General features: G+C 66.4%; 2 long non-coding RNA genes across 2 annotated transcripts; one reads left to right on the top strand and one right to left on the bottom strand.

Moving 5' to 3' along the window:
- Positions 1-2,861: 2,861 nt before the first annotated feature.
- Positions 2,862-4,292, bottom strand: LOC138844183 (uncharacterized). The gene is made up of 2 exons (XR_011379726.1): positions 3,788-4,292; positions 2,862-3,339 (listed from the first exon to the last, which is right to left on the bottom strand). It is a non-coding gene; the product is annotated as an uncharacterized lncRNA (long non-coding RNA).
- Positions 4,293-16,889: 12,597 nt separating this feature from the next.
- On the top strand, positions 16,890-19,899 carry LOC138844471 (uncharacterized). Its single transcript, XR_011380359.1, has 3 exons — positions 16,890-17,009; positions 18,455-18,623; positions 18,817-19,899. It is a non-coding gene; the product is annotated as an uncharacterized lncRNA (long non-coding RNA).
- The last annotated feature ends 3,564 nt before the right edge of the window (positions 19,900-23,463 follow it).

Raw genomic sequence — 23,463 nt, 5'->3', positions numbered from 1 at the left:
ATGCCAACCAGCGTCCAGAAGACCTTGGCTGCTCTGCCAGTTGCCAGACTCCGAGGGTTCAAGGCTACTTTTCAGGGCTGGATGGAGACAGCTCCCTGCACCCAGCAGAGGCCAAGCCTGGATCGCTGGGAAACTCTGTCAAGGCCAAGACTCCCCAGTCTGGGTGAACGGATGCACGAGCCTGGGCTGCCCAGGGCTGGGGCACAGCTGGAACCTCCTGGGCTGAGCTCGGCCCTTGGGGTTGGCATTGACCCTGCCCCACGTGCCCCGGGTCGACAGCACATCCTGCCCTCGGAGGCGAACTCAGGTCTGGCCTCCTAGAGGGTGGGGGCTGCCGGCGGCTGCAGCGAAGCCTTCATGGCCACTGGGGAGCCGGAGCCCCGGTGACTCCCACGGCAGCTGCTGCCCGGTTATGCAGAGCGAGCTCAGAGCCGTCAGCCATAGGAGATGAAATTTACATTTTGAATTAAGTCGGATCATCAGAATGCGTCTTCTCCACCCAAGGAAATTAAACGTGAAGTCGGAGGGGGCTGCAGGCAGCGGGGGGGGGGGGGGGCACAGCCAGGCCCGCCCGATTGGCTGCTGCTGTTCACCCTCTTCAGCAGACCGCGGCAAAGGGGACCAGGGCACGCGGCTGCTGCAGCCAGGGGGGTGCCAGGGGGCGGCCGAGACGCTCTCTCCCCAATTCTCCACGGGCAGAGCACAGTCAGTCTGCGTGGCGGAAGTGAATCCTGATCTGTCCGGCTGCCTGCATCTCGCCCGCCCCTAATAATCGTTATTTATTGAGCACTTATTATGTGAAACACTTCACGGACAGGGCAGGAGTGAATCAGTCTTTCCCCCCTCTCCTTCCTCCCCCCCCGCTGGGGAGGGAGTCGGCTGGGAGAAGCAGAGACGGTTTTATAAACAGCACAAAGCTCTGAGTCACGGTAGAGTTTCATCAGTCTTTTCCCTGCAGCCCTCGGAAAACTGAGGCCCCAGAGCCACCCTGACTGTGGCACGCAGTGACCCCGGGGTCCTGTCCACCAACCCTGGCCACGGTCCACGCAGCTGTCTGGGTCGGGGTGGCCTGGCAGGAAAGGTGTAGGCGTTTGCATGTCTGCTGCCCTCCGAGTGCTTGTAATGGACTCCTAGGAAGTCACTCTCCCCGGAAGGGACAGGTCTGGGCGCCCCAGCTTTGTGTAGCCCCTCCCCTCCACTGCAGTGACCCCCAGGGCCCTCCTGGCCGAGTGGACAGACTCTCAGGGGTGAGGTTAGAGCTCGGGTGGTGTCGCGTTGACTTTGGTGCAACCTCACGCCTGCACCGCCTGCGCAGATGGTCAGTGGTGCCTCAGCCCCCTTGCTCTGTGGCTGTGGGATCTGCGAGAGAGGCGCGGTCCCTGGGACCCCGCCAATGTGGGGCGACAGTGCAGCAGCCTGGGGGCCGTGCTGGAAACAGCTCTGCGGAGGGAGACGTCCGCTGTCCCCAGCTGCCCGGCGCGTCCTTACGATGGCAGGTCTCCAAGAGCCATCCATCACTTTCCAATGAATAGTTATGGAGCGTCCTCCGACTGCCTGGCACTGAGAGGCAGCCCTAGTGCTCCGCTGAGCTGATCTGGGCTGCCTTTCTTAATGAATCGGTCCCGTAGGAGGCCCCGTCCTTCTCGCGGGGTCACTGAAAACCTTCAAGTCTGGAGAAACCGGGAGCAGCATTTCCTGAGAATAGGAAGAAACAGGTTCACTTTCCTGCTCCATGTAGCACTGCCTGGTGCCCCGCCTCCGGGTTTCACCCCTGTCTGGGCAGCTTGGAGAAGCCCTCCCTCCCTCCCACCATGCGTCCCCTTGGTCATCCATCCTTTATCCACTGGTCCAGTCCTGTACGCTCCCAGGTAAATCCACTCTTACATCTTCCAATCATCTCTACATCCGTTCAACGGGCCGGCACCCTCCGTTCATCTGCTCTCCGCGTGGTTGACCAACCTAAACCTGCGCCCAGCTTCAGCCCCTGTGTCTATCTCATCAGCAAGGCCACACAGAGACAAAGCGGAGAGCTGGAGTTGGAATGAGCTCCACCTGACTTTTTGCTTTGCTCTCCGGCCACGGATAATCGCTAACTCAGAGGGGCCGCCAGCTCCAGTGTCCTCGGAGGTGCAGACGGGCGGAGAGAGACTCGGAAGAAGGGAAGGGCCGTGGGGGCGGCTCCCGGGTGAAGTCGCATTTGAACGGTGCCCGTCACAAGCCGGCACGTGCGGGCGGGCGACAGGCGGGCGGCGGGGTGCGGGTGAGGCTCAGGGCAGACCTCGGTGGGGTGAGAGCGATGGAGAGCGGGGAGGCGGATGCTGTGCAGGCAGTCGGAGGTGGAAGGTGGAAGGCTTGGTCGGGTGTGGGCAGAGGGAGAGCCTGTGCCAATTCTTAGAGGCCAGGCGGTGGGCCAGGGCTGGGGTCTGTTCTGTTAGACGGGCGGGGCGAAGCTCGCTGACACCGGACATCCAACAAGAGACGCCTCGCCTCAGATCGCGTGCCCCGGGTTTGTGAGCAGTGGTCAGGGCCCTCCTGGTCAGCGCGGGGACCCCGAGCCGGCATGGCCACTGAATGCGGCTTGGACCACTGAGGCCTCCTAGTCTGCCACGGTCAGGTCCTCCCGGAACCGCAGCCCACCAGGACCTGGAATGACCCGAGGCCAGAAGACAAGCTGTTGCCAGAAGTTTGACCACAGCTAGAAAGAGCCCTCCAGGGCCACTTCCTCATGGCCACTTGGGAGCACATCCCAGGGTCCTGGCCCTGGCAGAGGGGACACAGGGTCTCTGCCGGCGTCGGGGGCGGGCGGGGGGGCAGCTCCCATTTCCGGCCTCTGAAAGATCCAAGCTAATTTCCAGGGAAAATTAGATGAGAAGTGGCTTTTAAAGCACATAGAACCTTGTGTTTAAAAACTCGGTTGCCAGGGAAACCTGTTCCCCAATACCTCCTTGCCACCGCATTGTACATTAAGCCCGAACTGAAGGGTGATTTAGGTAATTGGTGGCTCTGCGGCAGAGAGAAGGCACGTGGCAAGGCAGGTGGGGGGAGGGGCCCCACTCTTCAGAGCACCCCCCCCTTAGCCTTGGAACTGCTGGGGGTGGGGGCTTGAAGACACCTTCGGAGAGCAAGCGAGGCAGCAGGCAGCTGCAACCGTGCTCCGCGAGGGGCCGAGGCACTGTCCGAAGGAATCCTACAAGTCACGTGGCTGCCTGTCGCCGGGGCACGGGTGACGCCCGTGTGTCCATCAGCAAGCGCGTTGGGCAGGCTGCAGCGCTGTGGCCCCCGTGGCCAGGCTCCCGTCTGCGGTACCAGGCAGGGGTGGAAGCTGCTGTGGGCCGCCTTCTGGAAGAAAGCAATCCAGCGCCATTGTCCCGGCCCCACTGTCCCCCTGTCCGTCCGTCTCTCTGTCTGCCTCCACCCGGTTCCCATCACAGAGCTACCCCCAGGCCAGCCGTCTGTCTGTCCATTTGTTCATTCGCCCGCCCGTGTGCGCATCTGTTCGTCTCCCTGCCCCCCACGGACGGATGGGCCTGGGGATGGATGTGTGTGCAGTGGAAAACTGGACGAACAGATAACGGAGGAATGAAAGTCTAGTGTCTTCCCACCCGCCCACCTCCATTCACCTGTCTAGGCATCCACTTACATACCCATCCATCATCCACCACCCACCCACCCACCCATCCATCCATCACCCACCACCCACCACCCACCCATCCATCCATCACCCACCACCCACCACCCACCCATCCATCCATCACCCACCCGTCCGTCCATCCATCCATCCACCTACCTACTGATCCTCCATCCACCTACACATCAGTCCACCAGTCCATCCACCCTCCTGTCCGTCCACCCATCCACCCACCCACCCACCCGTCCACCCGTCCACCCGTCCTGCCTGTCCTCTATCCCCCGTCTGTCCCGTCGCAGGTGTTCCTTGAGCACGTGTGACGGCAACTGCAGCTCCTCTCACAGGGCACTTCCTTCACGCAAGGACGTCCCTGACGTCACCCCTTCCGCTCCCCCCTCAGTCCGGGGCGCGGGGGTCCCACGCTACAGACGCAGCACACAGTCCCACGCTACAGACGCAGCACACAGGAGTCCTCCCGCTGCCAAGGCAGAGGGCGTGGTCGTCACCTCTGTCTGCACCTGACAGGGAAACCCCTAGGAAGTCAGGGGTGGCTGCTCCGTCTGTCGGAGTTTCAGCCCTGAGCGCCCGACTTGGAGGAGGCCGGCGGCAGGGAGCAGGGGGGACCGCCCAGAGACCACTGCCCACGGCCGCAGGAGTCTGACTGCCCCGGTCCGACCTGCTGCCCCAGTGCCCGCGGTGCCTGCCGGTACCCAGCCCCTCCTGTTCCCGCAGTGTGGACACTGCCAGCGTGCTCGGGAGACTGGTGCCAGGGTCAGAGTCCGGGGGGGTCAGAAACCTTACGCTGTTCCCAGGGGCTGTGACCTTTGCCCCGGTGAACCTTGGCCTCTTTCCTCCACCCCTTTTCAGGAAGTGCTCAGTTGGCAAACAGGTGCACCCCAGCTTCACACCCGTCACTCCCTCCGGCTCCCCCAACCCAGACTGGTGGTGGGCGGACTCCCCGGTGCCCCAGCCCCGCCTGCGGTCCCCATCAGAGCCGGGAGGGGGAGCTAGTCTGCTTGCTGAGCACTGTGCTGGGGCTCTCGGCACCGCACGGTCTGCATCCCAGCCCACGCCGGGCTGCACTGTGCTGGTATCACACAGGACACCGAGGTTCAGAGTGGCGGGGTGGCTCCCCCCGCCCACCCCCGGTCACGGCTGGCTCCAAGCAGCCGGGTCTCATCCTGAACCCTGACTCCAGCGAGCTGTGACTGAGGCCAGGCTACCCGGGTGGGTGTGCGGCTGAGTGTGAGAACTCCGTCTTCTGGGCTGTGTGACCTTGTGCCAGTCACTCACCCTCTCTGAGCCTCAGCTCCCTCTTGAACCAAGGGCAATGATGATAGACCCTTTTTATTAAAAAAAAAAAAAATCACGTCCAGTGCTCTGATTTCTCTGGGTGCGAGGCAGGTGCTCCGTGAAGTGGGCCGAGCGTGACGAGGGCCCTGTGTGCCGGATTCCTGAAGAACAGTCCCCGCGGCAGGCGGCCGAGGAGGGAGAGAGGCGAGGGCCGCCAGCCTGCTGACGCGGAGATCCGGGTGGACGCCGAGGGCTGGCAGCTCCCAGGGGAGGAGCTGCCACGTGGCAGAGGGGCTGGTGAGAGGCGGGAACCTGGGGAGGGGGCTCCCTGGGTATGCCCTTCACAGCACCTCTGTGATTGGGTGCTGGGCTTCTGGGAGCTGATTCCCCCCACCCAGAGCCCAACGTGGTGCCAGGACCCAGAGGACACTCAAGGGGCTGGCCCGCCCCACCCAGGGGGCTCCCGGGTGCTGGAGGAGAAGCCCCAGCCCCCGGTCTGAGGCAGCCAGGGCCCCGGGGTCCTGCTTACAGGGCTCAGGGCATCTGAGCGACTGGACAAGGTCACGGGACGAGAAGGGGCAGAGCGGGCTTTGACGGCAGTGCGTGGGAGCCCCGCGGCGCCGCCCCCAGCACCCGCCTCTGAACCGCCGGCCCACCCAGCTCTTCCCGTGTCCTGCGGCGCTCAGCCCGGGAGCTTCACGCGTGGGCTCGCCGCAGGGGCCGGGCTCACACGCAGGCCGTGTGCAGCGCCCGGCGTTGTGCAGCCGACTTGGTCCCCAGCGACGCGGCGGCTGCTGACTGAGCCCTGAGCCGGCGCGGTGACCCTGCCCCATCCCGGGAGGAGCCACAGCGCCTCCTCCCGGCCTAGGGCAGCCCCTCCCCCATCTCCCCGGAAAGGCTCGCGTCTTGCATCCTGGTCTGTGCCTGGGGAAGCCCGGGGGAGTGGGCCGTGAGCACCCAGCCTTTCTCCCCTCCAGCACCTGCAGGTCGAATGACACTAGCACCCTGAGTTCACGCAGGCGCCCGCAGCCCCACCCGGGGAAGCAGGGGGAGGCGGTGCCGCGTCTCCTCTTACAGCTGGGGAAACTGAGGCTCGGGGCTGGGGAGGGGCAGGGCCGAGGCAGTCCGGTTTCCGCTGTGCGGACCGTCCGTGGGGTCGTCCAAGGTCGCCGGCGCTCTGCCTCCTGCTGCGGTCTTCTTCCAGCACGACGCGCCGAGCAGGGGAGGGGGCGCGCGTGGGGGCCGCCGGGCGCCTCCTTAATGCGAGAGTTACTGGCAGAGGCACGAGCCCGGGGCAGGTGGATGGCCGGCTGCGGGGAGTGGTGGGCGGACTCAGAAAGCTGTAAATCACATGAATATTCAAGGCTCCGCCTCGGGAGCCGTCCCCGCTCCGCGATAACAAGATGGATGCGGGCGGGAAGGCGGCGCGGCGGCCTCAGACGCCCTCGCGCTCAGGCTCCTGCGTCCGCCTGCAGCCCCGGGTGGCCGAGAGCGGGCGGTGGGCTCCAGGCCCCGCCCCCGGGTGGCCGAGAGCGGGCGGTGGGCTCCAGGCCCCGCCCCCGGGTAGCCGAGAGCGGGCGGTGGGCCCAGGCCCCGTCCCGGGGTGGCCGATAGTGGGCGTGGCCGAGAGCGGGCGGTGGGCCCAGGCCCCGCCCCGGGGTGGCCGAGAGCGGGCGGTGGGCCCAGGCCCCGCCCCCGGGTGGCCGAGAGCGGGCGTGGCCCAGAGCGGGCGGTGGGCCCAGGTCCCTCCCCGGCGTGGCCGAGAGCGGGCGGTGGGCCCCGCCCCGGGGTGACCGAGAGCGGGCGGTGGGCCCAGGCCCCGCCCCCGGGTGGCCGAGAGCGGGCAGTGGGCCCAGGAACCGCCCCGGGGTGGCCGACCGAGGCACCAGGAACGTGCAGGCAGAGCAGGGATTTTAAAGAGAACAGGGGAGGAGTTTGGGGACCCGTGTGCAAGATCTGGAATGTTCCACCAGCACCCTAGAGAGTCCCCCTCTGGATCCCCATGCTGCTCCCCCCGGAGCTCCGTGGCCTTCTGTGGTAGACGTGGACGCGTGGCTTTGTGCTCTGTGGGGTCCTGTTCTCGGCAAGACCCCCGGTCACCCCCGCCACCACGGCAGGAGTCGCCCCTCTGCCTGGCACCCGGGCTCCTTCCAGTCTTGGCTGGAGAATTCGCACGGGGGTCTTTCTGGGCGCTGTGTCCTGGGCGGACACCTGCGGGGACCTGCTGGGTCAGAGCGCAGGCGGACAGCCTCACAGGGGCAGGTTTCCCAGAGAGGGCCCTCGCACCCCATCTTGTCTCCTGGGACCCCCGGCTGACTCGGGAGGTCCCTGGCCCCCGAGGGCGGCGGCCTTTCCCTCTTCCCAGCCTTTGGGTTGAGTTCAGGGTCTGCTTTTGAAACGAGGCTTCGGAGGCTGAGACACGAGCCCTCCTACCCCCTCCTAGCCCCCTGCCCTGTTGGGGCGCGATCCACACTCCTCCCTCTGGCCCCAGGGCCCCGTGCAATCCAGCGCGGGCCGCCTCTCTGCCCTCACCTGGGTCTGTGGTTCCCCCTCCCCAAGCTGTGCCCCGCTTTCCTAGCCTGGAGTCAGGTTCTACCTCAGGACCTTTGCACTGGCTGTTGATGCTGCCTGCATCCCGCCTCCCATCCTACTTGCTGGCAGGTGCCTGTCCTTCACAGTGACCATGGTGGTCGCGCCTCGAACCTCACCTTGCAGACCGGGGAACTGGGGGGAACAGCAAAGTCGGGGCCGGAAAGGAGACCTGCTCCAGTGTCCTGGCGTGGAAACTGCGGGTGCTCTGGCTTTGCCTCTGGGAAGGGGCACAGACTCCACTTTTCGGTCTCCGCCTTGGCCTCGCCTCCTCCCAGGGGCGCAGGGGGGAGGGGGGGAGGCTGCCGACGACTTCCCTTCCAGAAGCGTCTCCCCTGTGCGCAGCTCAGAAATGGAGCCTCTTGCCGGATGCTGGGGCCTGCTGCTTCCCGGGCATCGCCGGCCCTGGGGAGTGGACATTCCAGGGGACTGGAGCCTTCGGAAGTCGAGGAGAGGCGTCTCCCCCCACGCCCCCCACCCGTGCAGGTGCAAGGCCCCAGGACTCGGCAACCGTCCAGCGGTCAAGGCCGCCAGGTGGGAGGACACAAAGCAGGCACTGCCCGGAGGAGCTGTGCCCCTGTTCGCACGGCAGCCCCGTCTTCCCGTCCAGAGCCAGGGGCACTGCCCGCCCCCAGCCCCGGGCCACCTCTCGGGGGTCCTGCCAGCAACCCTGGTCGCTGTCACAACACTGGTGCCTTCCCAGCCCCTCAGATCAACTCCCCCCACAGCAGCCCCCTCCGATTCTCCCCTTGGGGGGAAAAGTTTCTCCTTCTCAACTTCTCAAAGCCCAGAGCAGACCCTTAGCAACCCAGGCACGTCCGGTGGCAGACGCGTGCGTCACAGCCGCCGAGCGGGCCCGTGATTGGGCCGCGTCTGCCGCGGAGCCAAGTCCCGGGGCGGCTGACAAACGGCATAATGTATTCCTGTCTGCAGCCCGAGCGCGCGCTCATTCTGTGTCCTGTGTTTCTATTTCCTGAGGATTAATAAGTGTGGAGGGACTTGGGCTTCGTGCCGAATATTTATTTAGTCAATAGGCACATCAATTTAGCAAATTAGAGATTGCAAGCCATTTCTAAGCAATGCTGTAAAAGTAATCGCAGTACTTTAAACTGGGGATGGATTTGGGCGTGCGGGGGGCGGGTGGACGGCTGCTTCGTGCCTGGCACTTTCTGAGCCCGGAGAAGTTTAGTTCTCCCTAAACCTCAGTGAAAATCCTGCACCCTTGCGGGTGTGTGTTAGGGAAGCTGAAGTCTGGCTGCTCCCGCCCACCTGCGGGGCCGGCGGCCACGGGGGGAGGGGCTGCGGGGGCAGTGACCTTGGCCCTGCAGGGCGGACGCGTGGGCCGGGCGCCTCTGGGCTGCGGGGCCGCTCTGGGCACAGCAAGCGGATGAGCGGTTCCCGGGGCTCCGCCCACTGGACCCCAGGCGCAGCAGCCGCGAGGGGCACAGTGTTGGGGTGAGCCCTCCTCCACCAGGTTCCTGGGAGCGGGGGTTCACGTCCGCTCTGGCGGAACGGGCGCAGGGAGGGGCCGTGGCCCGCAGGGGTGCACCCCGGGCCTGGGCGCACGGTCGCCTGGCCCCCACCCGCGCGCTCTCCCCATCGCTGCCGGGCTGCCCTAAGGACTGGGCCGGCCGGGGCGCAGCCATGTGGGCGAGTGCGTGCGCGGGCGTGCGCGGGCTCTGGCTGCGCCCCCTCCCAAGGGGGCTGTTCCGACCTTGCCCCGGTGGTCTCCCTGCTCCCTGGGACACATCCAGGGGCTCATTCGCAGGGCTCCCGAGAACTGCTGCTGGAATACAGAGCGCCCCCGGCCGCATGGACGTGTGACTGAGCGCTGGCCGACGGTATGAGCATGTGTAGGCTTCCAGGAGGTGTCTCCTACGGGGAGGAGAAGGCCACTCCTACCCCTCTCTCCTTTTCGATGCCTGGGGTGCGGACACGATGCAGGGAGCGCTAGCAGCAACCTTGGGCCATTGAGGAGGCCAATAAAGCGCAAGGGACCCGGTCCTCGGTGACGTTTGGGAGACGCCGGGTGCACCTGGGCTTCCTGCTTCCGCCACGCAAGGTGAAGCGCCTTCTGCTGCTTTCGCCGTCTCTGTTCCACGCGCCACACGGAATCCGTCACTGTCCGAGGCGTCTGGGAGTGGCCAGCGTGGAGGAGGGGCCCAGTGCCAGCTCTGCCTCGGCCGTTTTCAGATCAGGGGTCCCAGGGGGCTGCTGCGGTCTACACAGCCAGGCCACTCAGCCCAGCTCCCGAGTCGGGGCATTGTCTGCGGCCCCGCGTGACGGCGCGGGTGGGGCACGGGCTGGGCCTCTCACCCCAGGCGTCCGTTCCTCCCCCCCGTGTCCACTCTAGGCCTGCTGAGAGGCTGGGCGCGCTGCGTTTGGGTTTCCAGCTGAGGACTCCCGGGGGGGGGGGGTCAGGCCACGAGCCAGCCAGTGGGGACACGGCACCGGGACCATGGAGTGGGGGCGGGGGTGGGGTCACGTGACTGAGCAGGTGGCCCTGGGTGGACACAGGAAGTGGAGCGAGGGTGGGTCCGGATCCGGGGAGGAGGGGCCGGGAACCGGGCTGCGGGCGGAGGGGTCAGGTGGCACGAGGCCCTCACAGGGACCAGGCCACGCGGGCCTTGTTGGGGACCAGAAGGGCTGGGTCCACGCCGGCTCCGCCCGGCCCTCTGCGGGCGGCAGGGGTGCGTGTGGTGTCCGCGGCCTCCCGTGGCGACCGCCGTGGGCATCTGGGACCCCCACCCCGTCTGGGTGCTCTGGGCCCCTGTGTGCTCTTCCCGCACACCTGCAGGGGGCAGGGGGCACGCCCGGCTTCCAGCAGCCTTCAGCTGCTGAATGGCCCCTCCTCCCTCACCCCTCCTCCCTCACCTCCTCCTCCCTCACCCCCTCTTCCCTCACCTCCTCCTCCCTCACCCCTCCTCCCTCACCCCCTCCTCCTTCACCTCCTCCTCCCTCCCTCTTCCTCCCTCCCTCCTCCTCCCTCACCTCCTCCTCCCTCACCCCTCCTCCCTCACCCCCTCCTCCCTCACCTCCTCCTCCCTCACCTCCTCCTCCCTCCCTCCTCCTCCCTCACCTCCTCCTCCCTCACCCCTCCTCCCTCACCTCCTCCTCCCTCCCTCCTCCTCCCTCACCTCCTCCTCCCTCACCTCCTTCTCCCTCCCTCCTCCTCCCTCACCCCCTCCTCCCTCACCCCTCCTCCCTCACCTCCTCCTCCCTCCCTCCTCCTCCCTCACCCCCTCCTCCCTCACCCCTCCTCCCTCACCTCCTCCTCCCTCCCTCCTCCTCTCTCACCCCCTCCTCCCTCACCCCTCCTCCCTTACCTCCAGCTGGAACTGCCTTAACCTCGAAGTCTCTGGTTTCCAGGGCTCCCCCTGGGGGATGGAGACACGGGACAGCCTGGGTCAGCCCCTCCCCCCCCCCCATCTCGCGTCCCCTGCAGAGGAGGTGCTGTCCTCGCTCCCATCCACAAGGAGAAAACCTGATTGGGGACGGAGACGCCGAGGCATCTGCCCTGGGTGCCGGGCCTGGCAGAGCCCGACTCGCCGCAAGCAGCCTGGCCCCCGAGCCGTGCGCCCGGTGCCTGGCTCTGATCTTGGCTGAAGTCGGTGCAGGGCTCGGTGCAGGCTCGTGGGCCTCACGGGGGCAGCACCTGGGCACCTCCAGGGAGAGCGAGACGGCACCTCCCTCGCCTGCCAAGCCCACCCATGGGACGGGTCCCGGGAGAGCCTGGGTGCCTGCTGGAGCCTGAGAACCACGTGTGTGGGGGCGAGATGTCCACGCCACTCAGCCCGCCTTGAGAGGAGCCCATGCGTGGAGCAGAGGCCACAGAGGCCTTGGGAGAGCCGGGGTCAGTGGCGTCAGATTCGGTCACACCGCAGGGCCGAGCCCGCAGTCCTGGAGTTGGCCAGGACATCCGGGCAAGGGGCCCAGGTGAGCCCACCCCGGTGAGCCCAGGGTGGAGGGCCCTGGGTGGAGCTGGCTGGGCATGGAGCCACCTCTCATAGGGCCTCACCGCCAACCCTGCGTCTTCCGGAACCAAGGCTCTGTCCGGGGACCTGCGCCCTGGCTGAGCGACCTTGGGAGGCGGCGGAGAGGCAGGGCCCGAGGTTGCTGGGGTGGGGGTCGGTGCACAGGCCCCACAGCCCAGCCCGGGGCGTGGGAAGGGGCAGAGGCTGCAGTGCCCCCGGGGGGAGGGGTCAGCAGGGGCTCCCCTCCCCGTGACACCCTAACCACAGACGCTGTTCCCCAGCTGCGTCTCAGGGCTCAGACAAGAGCTGCCACCCAAGGCCCGCCTCCCAGGCCGGCCACCAGAGGGCTCCCTGTGCATGTCCACGCGGGAGGCCAGAGCTGCCCCGCACCTGGGACTGGTGTGCGGGCAGTGGGCTGTGTTCAGGTGCCCGGGGAAGCACCTCCAAGGTGACAGGAGGGTGCACCTGCACGGGTGGCCTGGTGGGGAGAGTGGGGGCTGTGGAACGAACGAGAACATCAGAGACAGCGTGGAGGGGAGCGGCCACCTGTGGTCGTCAGCTGGCCAGGTAACCCGCGCAGCTCCACGGCAGAGGTCTGGGGAGTGGCCGGGCAGAGTGGAACATCCGGGTTTCCGGAGCCGGGAGCCAAGTCCCTGGGACTGAGAGCTGGGGGCCGAAAGCCGACTCCTGGCTCCGGGAGGGCTTGGATTTTATTCACTCTGCACCCCCCACCCACGAAGTGAGCGCCACGTCAGGCTCACACGTGCACACACTGCGGCTGCAGAACACACACGCCGGGGGGCGTGGCTCAGGGGCCAACCCCTGGAATGTGGAGGTCCGGAGAGGGGAGGGCACCTGCCCAGCTCAGACGGGGCAGAACGGGGTCCTGGCCTGGGGGTTTCCTGCCCAGTCTCTGAGCCAGGCCTCCCTGGGCACAGGCTGCACGCACACCAGGTGGCTCTTGGTGTGCACCAGGGCAGCCGGGGTGCGTCTCCAGCGAGAGGGAGTGAACTGTCCACACTGCGGATTCTTCTGGAAGGAGGAGTGGCATGTCCTGCTGGGGTTCAGCCCTAAGAATCCTGCTGGCCTCCCCTCTGGGGACAGAATCTGAGACAGAGAGAGGACAGAGGGCCCCAGGCAGACTCTCCCCAGGGAGTCCCTAAGCGGGGCTCCTGGAACCAGGACGAGAGTGGAGAGGGCAGCTGGCAGGATTCGGCTTCTGGTCCGGGCCAGAATCGCCCAGCCAAACCAAAGCCCCAGGGCTCGCTGCACCTGCTCGGGTGGCGTCTCAGGGACGTCTGCCTGGACCAAGTTCATCTCCAGCGCTGGTCACTTATTCTGGGGTTTCCTGCAACCCGAGGCCTGGCCCTTGGAGGGCCTCTGCTGGGCGTCGGCCTCGCCTCCTCCTCCGGCCCGGGGCCTATTTGCTGTCCGAGCAGCTGGGCTGCACGGCGGTGCCGACTCAGCTCTTGCCGCAGTCTAACGAAGCCTAAGTCCCTGGCCCTGTCTCTCCTGGGAGTCCCTTCTCCACGCCGTGCACTCATGAGCATTCGCAAAGCCACAGATCCTACACTTGAGGGCCGGAAGGGACCTATGTGAACCAGGCGCTGCGCGAGGGCTCCACCCACACTGAGCCAGTGGTCAGTGAGCGTGCTGCCAGCCTGCTGCCTCAGGGAGCTGTCCCACTGGATCCCCGGCCCGGGGCCGTGCACGAGACGGAGGCCTGGGGAGCTCAGCCGAGCTTGGTCCTCGCTGCTTCAAGGCAGGGCCAAGCACCCCACTCAGAGCCGCGTGTCCGGGTGTCCGGGACCCCTTGCAAGTCCCAACCATGAATGGCCCAGGCCAGCCTTCCCACGCCTGCAGCCAGCCTGTGGGGTGGGGGCAAGAGCAAATCAGGGATGGGGCCAGTGCTGTGGTGTAGCAGGTAAAGCCGCTGCCTGCCGTGCCGGCATCCCATATGGGTGCAGGTTCGAGTCCCGGCCGCTCCACTTCTGATCCAGCTCTCTGCTGTGGCCTGGGAAAGCAGTGGAAGATGGCCCAAGTGCTTGGGCCCCTGCACCCTGTGAGTGATGCAGAGGAAGCTCCTGGCTCCCGGCTTCGGAGTGAACCAGCAGAGGGAAGACCTCTCTCTGCCTCTGTGTAACTCGGGTTTCAAATCAATAAATCAATAAATCTTAAAAAAAAAAAAAGAGTAAATGAGGGCCCGGCACTGTGGCACAGCAGGTTCAGCCTTGGCTTGTGATGCCAGCATCCCATGTGGGCGCTGGTTCGAGTCCCGGCTGCTCCACTTCCAATCCAGCTCCTTGCTAATGGCCTGGGAAAAAAGGAAGATAGTCCAAGTGCCTGGGCCCCTGCACCCATGTGGGAGACCTGGAAGAAGCTCTTGGCTCCTGGCTTTGGCCTGGCCCAGCCTTGGCTGTTGTGGCCCTTTGGGGAGTGAACCAGCAGATGAAAGATTCTCTCTCTCTCTCTCTCTCTCTCTCTCTCTCTCTGTCTCTCTGTAACTGTGACTTTCAATTAAAACAAATAAATCTTAAAATAAAAAAAAAAAGAACGTTTTTTGAGACAGGATGTGAGAGGGTAGCAGGGCCCTGGCGCCTGGGGGGGGGGTGCCTTGCCAGGGGTGGCCCTTGTTCGGGTCTTTGCAGACGTGGAAACTGAGGCGAGAGACGATAAAGGGCTGAGCCAGGCTCCATGATGCAGGCTCTGAGCCCTGCCCCGGGGCTCCCTGGGCGTGGAACCCTGGGCGTAACCCAGACCCTGAGCGTGTGTGCCAGGGAGCAGATCCACAGCCAGGAGGACAAACTGGGGGCTGGCCCCACACGCACGCCCCACTAGGGAGGGGCTGCCGGTCCTCGCCGTGCGGACGGGGACACAGGGCTCAGGGAGACCGCACCCCGCCTGAGGCCACGGAGGCGGCAGGATCTGAATTCAGGTCTCAGCCGCCAGAAGTGAGTGCCCAGCCTCCACACAGAGCTGTCCCCCTGCTTCCTCCCCCTGGGCAGGAAGGCCGCCCCCTTTCTGGGGGCCACGGGAGAGGCCTCAGGCTGGGAGGGGTGGGGGAGGCCGCCGGGTGTCACGGGAGCCTCGGGAGTGCGCGCCGGCAGCCACGATGCAGCTCCCAGGTGTGGACGGGGCAGCCGCCTGCCTGCTCCCAGCCCCGCTCCCGGGCAGAGAAGCTGCGGCGTCGCTGGTCCGAGCCTAGCTGTGTGGCTCCCATCTGCCCAGGCCTGGGGTCGCCTGCCTGCCTGGGGTGTGGGGAGCAGGAAATGGGGCCCAGTGTGTCCAGCGTGGCACAGGGCAGGCCCCCCCACTGCACGTGGGCCGCCTTCTAACCTCCAGGCAACAGCGGCCACCCCGGGGCAGAGGGCTGCAGTGGGGGGGAATGGCGGGGTGGGGGGAGCTGCCCTCTGTAGCCTCCGCCCCAGGAAGGCCCCCAGGCTTGAGAAAAAACCACCAACCCCGGCCTTGGGGCCGAGCACCCTTGGGGGCCTCACTGGCCTGGCAGCCGGGGCGGCTTCACCCGGGGACACCTTTCCCCTGCACTGCCCTCCTACATAGTGCACGCGGCCCCAGGGCCGGAGCAGCAGGCGAGAGCCAGGCCCAGGGGAGGCTGCAAAGCCAGGGGCTGTGAGAGCTCGGCCAGGAGGGGTCCAGCCTGATCCGCTCTGTCAATCATTCCCGGGGTGAAGTTTCCAGGCCACGGGAGCAGCCCGGGTCCAGCCGATGGCCGCCCGCGGACACTGCCACGGGGGTGCTTGGGGAACAAGCCAAGGCAGGGCGGTCAGCGATGCTGGAGGGGTGCCCCCCGGGCCTGGGCCACACCACCGCCCTGGTTCCAGGGCCACAGGGGCCCGCGTGAGATCAGTCGAGAGCCGAGGCCCAAGCCCCAGGCAGCCCTGACAGCCCGAGAGAGCAGCTCGGGAGGGCTCCAGGGTGGGCGGCACCGCGGCTGGCCCTGACGGTCGGAGGCCACCGAGGTGAGGTTGCTGCTGGGCCCGGGCAGGAGGCTGGGGGGTGGGGGGTGGGGGGACTGTCCTGGCCTGGAGCAGATGGGGAGCAAATGAAAGACAAGAGTGGGGAGAACATGGCGGGGGCAAGGCTGCTCAGGTTCCTGGCCCCCACCCCCCGGCGTCCAAGCCACCTGCACAGGATCCTTGGTCTCCCTCCCTCCCTCCTTCTGTGCACGGAGGCCCCGGGGGTGGGCCAGGTGTTGTTGGCACAGACGGCAGGCAAGCTCCTTGCCCAGGTGGCGTGCAGGGTGTGGCTGGGGAGAGACGATGGGGAGACAGGCGAGGAGCTACCGTGACGGCCGTTGGCTCCCTCCACCTGCTCCCCAGGACATGCAGGGGGCGGGCAGGACAGTGCCTGGGGCAATGGCAGGCCCCCCTGAGGAGGGGACGTGTGAGCCGAGACCCCAGAGATGAGCCAGAAGAGAGGGAGAAAACAAGGCAGATGGAGCACCTGCCAAGGTCCTGGGGCAGGAAGGCTCTGGAGAGGCTGGGGAGGCAGGGGTGAGGAGGGAGGCAGAAAGAATTGGAGACCTGGGGCCGGCCCTGTGGTACAGGAAGTAAAGCTGCCGCTTGCGGCGCCAGCAGCCCATTTGGGCGCGGATGTGAGTCTCGGCTGCTCCTCTTCTGATCCAGCTTCCTGCTGATGCACCTGCGGTTGATGGCCCAATTGCTGGGGCCCCTGCCACCTACGTGGGAGACCCGGATGAAGCTCCTGGCTCCTGGGTTTGGATGGGCCCAGCTCTGGCCATTGTGGCCATCAGCAGATAGATCTCTCTTGTTCCCCCCCCCCAAATAAATAAACAAATCTTTAAAAAAGGAAAGAACGAGGCCTGAGGATGGGGCAGTGGCGCCAGGTGAGCCCCCGAGCCGCGAGTCAACCATGGAGGATTCGGGCGGCAGAGTCTGATGCGATTTATGTGAAATGCAGGTGCGTGGGCCCCACCCGGACCCACTGGGCTGAAATCTGCAGGGGCAGGGCCTGGAACCCGCCCCCTGGACAGTGCAGGCAGGGCCTGGGACCCCGCCCATGGGACAGTGCAGGGGCAGGGCCTGGGACCCCACCCATGGACAGTGCAGTCAGGGCCTGGGACCCCGCCCATGGGACAGTGCAGGGGCAGGGCCTGGGACCCCGCCCATGGACAGGGCAGGCAGGGCCTGGGACCCCGCCCCCTGGACAGTGCAGGCAGGGCCTGGGAACTCACCCCCCAGACAGTGCAGGGCAGGGCCTGGGACCCTGCCCATGGGACAGTGCAGGGGCAGGGCCTGGGACCCCGCCCATGGACAGTGCAGTCAGGGCCTGGGACCCCGCCCATGGGACAGTGCAGGCTGGGCCTGGGACCCCGCCCATGGGACAGTGCAGGACAAGGCCTGGGACCCCGCCCCCTGGACAGTGCCACGTCATCTTCAGGAGGGAACGGGCAGGGGAGGCAGAGACGCAGACAGAGGGACGGATACAGGAGAGGAAAAGCCGACAGAACAGCCGTGAGAGACCCAGGAGTTTCAGCGCAGCAGGTGCAGCCCCTGCCCCGGCCGGTGGGAGGGGGCTAGGGCAGGGCCCCCCAGGGAACGGCGTCTCAGAGAGCTGGACGCGCGATGCTGCAGGTCTCAGTGAGGCCGCACTCCTGGGCGGAGGGGGCACACGTGCAGTGGAGCTGCCGAACCTGGGGGCCGGGGCTACCGGGAAGCGCAGAACCTCAGCGACAGCCCCTGCGGGGGTCTCGGCTGAGCGGAGCCCGACCCCCTCGCTCTTCTGCCGGAGAGCCCGGCTCAGTTTCCAAAAACAGATCGGGGGCGCCGCCTGGTGGTCAGAGCCCGGCCGCAGCCACCTGGGCCCTGGTCTGCGTCCACAGGCCCAGGCTCCGCAGGTCCCCGCGGCTCTGGTGGACGTCTGTGGCCGCCCCGCTAATGCAGGCCTCTTGAGGAAAGGCGGGAAACCCAGGGGCGCCTAGCGCATCCCGGGGGTCTGGGGTCTCCCCCAGAGCCAGCCTTTCCTCGTGCTCACCGGGCTGTTTCCAGACTTGTCTCCAGGCCTCCAGATGCTTTCTCCCTCAGTCAATCACACACCCACACCCACACACGCACACGCACGCACACGCACGCACACACACACAGACACACACGCACACACACGCACACGTACACGCACACGCACACACGCACACACATGCACACACGCACACGTACACACGTACACACACACACAAGTCTGCAAGCTGCCGGGTGGCTCCCACGCACCACTGGCTGGCGGCTGGCTGGCGGTGGCGACGAGACAGAGGTGGGTGCTCTTGGGGGGCTGGGGAGGGGTCCGGCCACTGCCCCCTGGAGGGGAAGCTGGGGAGCAAAGTGAATCTTCCGAGTCTTGTGCTTGGTTTGGGCTGGTTTTTGCTCCCTTGGGAAGACTGAGCCGGCACCGTGCTGGAAGGTCACAGGGACAAAGCCACTTTGGAGACCCGAGCCCTCCCGGGTCTGGGGTATTGCGGCAGGCTCCTCTCAGCGAGGGAGGGTCCCGGCTGCGGGTGGACACACAGCTGTCTCGGGGCGGGCAGCAGCGTGTCCCGGGCAGTGGGGAGCCTGCTCTCGCTCCCTCGTCTGAGACTGGGGAAAACCCACCCTCTCGGGCTTGCCATAGGAGCTCAACCAGTGATCCCCGCAGTGTCGGCGCAGGGTGGGCGTGTGGTCAGCCCAGGGCAGGATCAGTCTCTGCGGTCATTCAGGGCCCGGCCCGGCACCGGTGACCCCCGCAGAGTGTCGGCGCAGGGTGGGCGTGCGGTCAGCCCAGGGCAGGATCAGTCTCTGCGGTCATTCAGGGCCCGGCCCGGCACCAGTGACCCCCGCAGTGTCGGCGCAGGGTGGGCGTGCGGTCAGCCCAGGGCAGGATCAGTCTCTGCGGTCATTCAGGGCCCGGCCCGGCACCGGGACCAGAGCGTGCCGCACGCCCAGGCTTGCTGCCCCCGCAGGAGGAAGGGGTCTGCACACGTCTGCTGGGGGCTGTGGAGGGGCCGACGGAGCCAACGCCAAAGACATCAGCTGCCTGCTGTCCACGCGGCCACGGCTGTGCCAGGAGCCAGCACACCCACCAACGTCCAGCGAGTCCACTGCACGCCAGGCCCCGCCCTGGCCATCTCCGTAAGCTCCCGTGGGAAAGTGGGGGCTGGGGAAGTGGCTGAGCACCGGGGAGCCAGGCCTGGTTGTTGAGCTGTGGGGGCTGCCCAAGACAGTGTGGTTGAGGGGGCTGTCACTACCCAGAGGACGAAGCTGCTGCCCACCGGGCTGGCCTGGGCCACCTAGGGCTGACGAGTCCACGGCTTCTTCCCTAAAGGAGCAGAGAGAGGCCTGGCTGGAAGATGGGGGTGTCTGAGATGCAGCCAGCTAGGGGGGGACATCCACAGCCCCGTGCAGCCGCCTCACCACGCCCCAACCTCTCCCAGCCAGCCAGTGTGCGTGGGTGAGCCCATCCTACACCAAGAAGACTGAGGCGCAGAGAACGGCGGGGACCAGGTGGTGGGTGTGGTGGCTCCTGGCACGGCCATGGCCGCGTGGGCCGCAGGCAGCGGATGTCTTTGTCCAAGTGTGTCCCAGGGTGCAGCCCAGCAGGCGAGTGGCTGGCGGTGCGCTCTCGGGCACGCAGCTCGCACCTGTCCGTGCTCCCCTTTCTGCACGTGACACGGAGCTCCGCAGAGCGGTGGGGTCCGGTGAGGGAGGGGCTGAAGACGGGCAGGTCAGCTCGCAGTTGAGGCCTGGGGCTCTTAGCAACAGCCGGCTGGGCGGCCCCGCGGCGGGGCAGTGCAAGAGCTTAGCCCGAGCTCTGTGCACGGGTTTCAGGCCTGTTCAGCGCCCAGAGCCGCGCTGGGAAGGAATAGGAAGGGTTCCCAGGCCCGCCAGCCCTCTGAGCCCCGAACCCACCCGCCCTTGAGCCCCGAACCCCGATCTGAGAGCAGCGTCTTGGCGGCGGGCGGCCAGCAGGTGGCGCTCGGCCCAAGGCTGTGCGGGAGCGGGCGCACCGGGCAGTGCAGGACGCCTGCAGCCGCAGACTGGCCGCGGGGCGGCGCAGGCTCCGTGCGAGGCCTCCGGGACCCGAGCAGCGGGGCTGGGATCACAGCTGTGGCTCGGGTCCCTCGGTGCGCCCAGCCTGGGCTCCTGGCGTCGCCCGTCTCGATAGCCCTGCCCAGGCCGCCGCCCAGCGACTGTGGTCAGCGGTCAGTCTCGGGGCGTGGCGTGGACAGGACTGGGGATGTCTGGGCGATCTCCCCTGACCCTTGCCGGGTGCCACCAGGAACGTGCCGCCCTGATTTCTGCCCCATTGTACGGAGGGAGTACACTGAGGGTCAGAGCTCGGGCCAGGCTCCGGCCACCCTCGGGGCCCAGTGGCCTCGCCGCCGCCTGCGGGGGAAGAATTCCCGTCCCAGGGAGTCAGCAGTGTGGCCGGCTGCGGAATGCCCCCTGCCGTGCACGTGCGCCCACCCGGGTCCTCTCACGAGGATCGAGGAGTCAGGAGCTTGGAGGTCGGGGCTTGTCCAGGGGACGGCCGCTTTGTCACCAGCAAGGCCGCAGGCTCCAGGTAGAGCGGAGCTCAGGAGGTCGCGGGCTGCGCTGTTTAAGCAGCTGGGTGGCCGAAAATCAGGCTGGAAAAAAGGACTGATTTATTATTATTATTATTATTATTATTATTAGTTTGAAAGTGTTGCTATCTGAGATGTTCCAGCTACTCCTGCAAACTCCTGAAGGTAGCTTTACAGCCTCCATCCCCACTCTTCCGGCCTGGAGCCGGTCCGCGGGCCGGGGGAGGGGACAGCAGGGCCGGGGAGGGGCCCGGGGAGAGCCCCCGCGGGCCGGGGGAGGGGCCCGGGGGGAGCCCCGCGCTGCAGCGTCCAGCGCTGAGGGCCTCTTCTCTCCTGCGTGACCCTTCTCAGTCTCCGCAAGCGCTCAGAGCCTCCTGGCAGGTTCCTGCAGGGGCTGTGGGTGGAGCCTGTGTCCCCACCGAGCCCAGCAGGTGCGCAGCCCTGCCCGTCCGTCTCGGGGTGGTGGCTGGTTGGCGGTTGATGGTTTGTGCTTGGTATACTTTCTCCTCTGCTCTGCGGACACGCCTGTCCGGTGAGCGTTCAGGGTCTGTCTCGTCTGGGACTGGGGCGCCTTTCCCCACCGAGAGCCGTGAGGATCCCGTAACCATCCGCCGGCTGCACAAGAGGATCGGCGCAAGAATCAGCCTGCCAGTGAATCTTCTGACCCTCCCGGGCCGGCCTGGGCAGGGCCTGGCCCCGTGGTCCTCGGGCCGGGCGCTCCCCACCCCCGCGCACCAGATCTTCAGCACCTGGAACGCTTTTCTTCCAATCCTCCTACGCATTGCTTTTTAAATTTTTTAGCTTTCATTTTTTTATGTTTTTAGACTATTTGTTTACTTATTTAGTCCGAAGGCAGAGAGGGAGTGGAGAGAGAGGGAGGTTTACTCTCTGGTCTCCTCCCCAAATGCCCACAACAGCTGGGGCTGGCCCAGCCTGCAGCCGGAAGCCAGGATCTCCATCCGGGCCTCCCGTGTTGGTGCAGGGACCCAAGCGCTTGAGCCGTCACCCACCCTCGCCCGGGCGCAGGAAGCAGGGTGGGAAGGGAGGTGGGCCTTGGCCCCAGGCGCTGGGGTGCGGCAGGCAGGCGCCCACGTGGCCTCTCAACCGTGGCCCAAGGTTCATTCCCCGGCACCGAGGCGCCCGTCCTCCTCCTCCTCCAGTTCCCTCGCTGAGCGAGCCCTGGCGTCGCCCCCCCTGGGAGGGCGCTGATGCTGTGCGCTCAAGGGCTCCCCCCACCCGCTTCCCCCAGCTCCCCGGCTGTGTCGGTTTGCTTTTGGTCCAACCTTAACGCTGTGTGCAAATACCTTTCTTTTTTTTTGACAGGCAGAGTGGACAGTGAGAGAGAGAGACAGAGAGAAAGGTCTTCCTTTGCCGTTGGTTCACCCTCCAATGGCCGCCGAAGCCGGCGCACTGCGGCCGGCTCACCGCGCTGATCCGATGGCAGGAGCCAGGAGCCAGGTGCTTCTCCTGGTCTCCCATGGGGTGCAGGGCCCAAGCACCTGGGCCATCCTCCACTGCACTCCCTGGCCACAGCAGAGAGCTGGCCTGGAAGAGGGGCAACTGGGACAGAATCCGGCGCCCCGACCGGGACTAGAACCGGGTGTGCCAGTGCCGCAGGCGGAGGATTAGCCCAGTGAGCCGCGGCGCCGGCCGCAGATACCTTTCCAAATAAGTGAGTCTTGCTGAGCAGCACTGTGTGATTGACAGGCTCTCGATGCCCCACGCCCCTCCCCCAGCCACCTGTGCACTGCCCTGCCCCCACCCCAGCACAGGAACTCCCGTGCTGCACAGCAGGGAGGCCCCTGTGGCCAGGGAGGAGTCCACCCTCCCTGTGGACGGCCACTGTCCCTCCTGTGCATCCGGCCGGGGCCTGGGACGGGGGTGGGAGTGTGACACACACTCCCTTAGGAACCGGGGACACACGTGACCACGCATCCTCAGAGCTTCAACCACACCATCATCCTCAAACGAAGGGTTTTCTTCCCTAAAGAAGGTCTCACGTTTTAGGAAATTATAGGCAGAAACAGCCCACCCCTCCCAGGAAGGACCCGGCCTTGTGAGGACAGCAGCGCCCCCTCCTGGCCACAGAACCGTTCTTTCCTGGGGCCACGTGGCACCAGCATGACCTCACAGCCCCCTTCCAGGGGGACAACATGTGACCCACAGTGACCAATCACAGCACTCCATCTCCCTGATGGGCTCAAGGTCTGGCATGCACAACCAATCGGGATCTTCCCTGGGGCAGTCTTCTGGGATGTTTGCTTCAAAACAGCTTCTTCCTGCTGGGGTGCAAAGCTGACAAGCCGTCATGCGGGGGTGGCAGGGGCGATGTGGAGAGGGCCTCGCCCAGAGAGGGAGGGAAACGGCCTGAGCTCGACGCTGAGCGCTGGATGGAGCCATTTCTGAAACTGGCCCCTGCGGGACCAAATTGGTTCTTCTAGTTTAACCCGGGACGAGCCGGGCTGCTGCCAGCCGAGGCCAGAATGCTCCTGAGTTCCTCACTCAACTCCTTCCTGCTCCAAGCCTCAGATCCGGGCTGTCTGCGAAGACCCCAGGCACAGGCCCCCGCGTGGCTGACCCCCGGCCGACGAGAACAGCTGGGATGAGGAGACGGAACGTGCTGTGAGCCGGCCGTGGGGGCTTGGGAACCGTTCCCACCCCAAGGAGCAAATTCCTCCTCCCCACGCAGCGCAGGGCTGCAAGCCGCAGGTGCACCCGTCAGCCTGCAGGGGCAGGGAGCCGGCTGTCCTCCTAAGCTCCCAGGATAGGACGGGGAAGGAGCTGGACTGGGATGGCCTCCAAGGGCAGCCGGATGGCTCCCCTGTGCGACAGAGGCTGGGCCCCGGGCAGGTGGGAGCCCTGTGCCTGGGCTCTTGGCCGCAGCAGGTTCGTGCGTTCCCTGAACGAGAGCCCCATTCAGCGCACCCCCAGCCCCGCCCTCGCGGCCTAAACCCTCAGCAGTGACCGGGATGGTGATGAGAGCCGCTGCCTGCGTGGGGGCCGGCCGAGCTCCCCCTGCGGGACAGCTGCAGGAGCAAGCGAGGCTCAGCTCAGAGCTAATGATGCGGGTTAGGTCCCCGGGCGTTCTCCCACACAGCTCCTGCTCCCTGCGTGGCCCCGGACTGCCCTGCAGGCTCCAGGAGACAGGCAGATGGGCGAGAGGGAGAGTGCAGGGACACCCGGGGGCTCCATCCTCCCCCAGCCCCCCAGCGTCAGGGGTCCCACCTGCAACCCCACCTGGACATTCTGGGCTGTGACCGGGGCATTTCCATTGCACATGAAGCCTCTGGGCCAGCGGCAGTGGCCGAGGCCGTGGGTCCACCACAGGGACGCTGGAGTGGGGGAAGGGGTAGCAGCTGGCCCCAGGCCCTGAAGCCGGACCCCCAGCCTGGCTTCCAAGTCCTCCC

The sequence above is a fragment of the Oryctolagus cuniculus genome, chromosome 11 (assembly GCF_964237555.1).
Source record: "Oryctolagus cuniculus chromosome 11, mOryCun1.1, whole genome shotgun sequence".
In the NCBI taxonomy this organism is placed as follows: domain Eukaryota; kingdom Metazoa; phylum Chordata; class Mammalia; order Lagomorpha; family Leporidae; genus Oryctolagus; species Oryctolagus cuniculus.
Note: the sequence above shows the minus strand (reverse complement) of the source record. Positions and strands in the feature narration are given on the sequence as shown.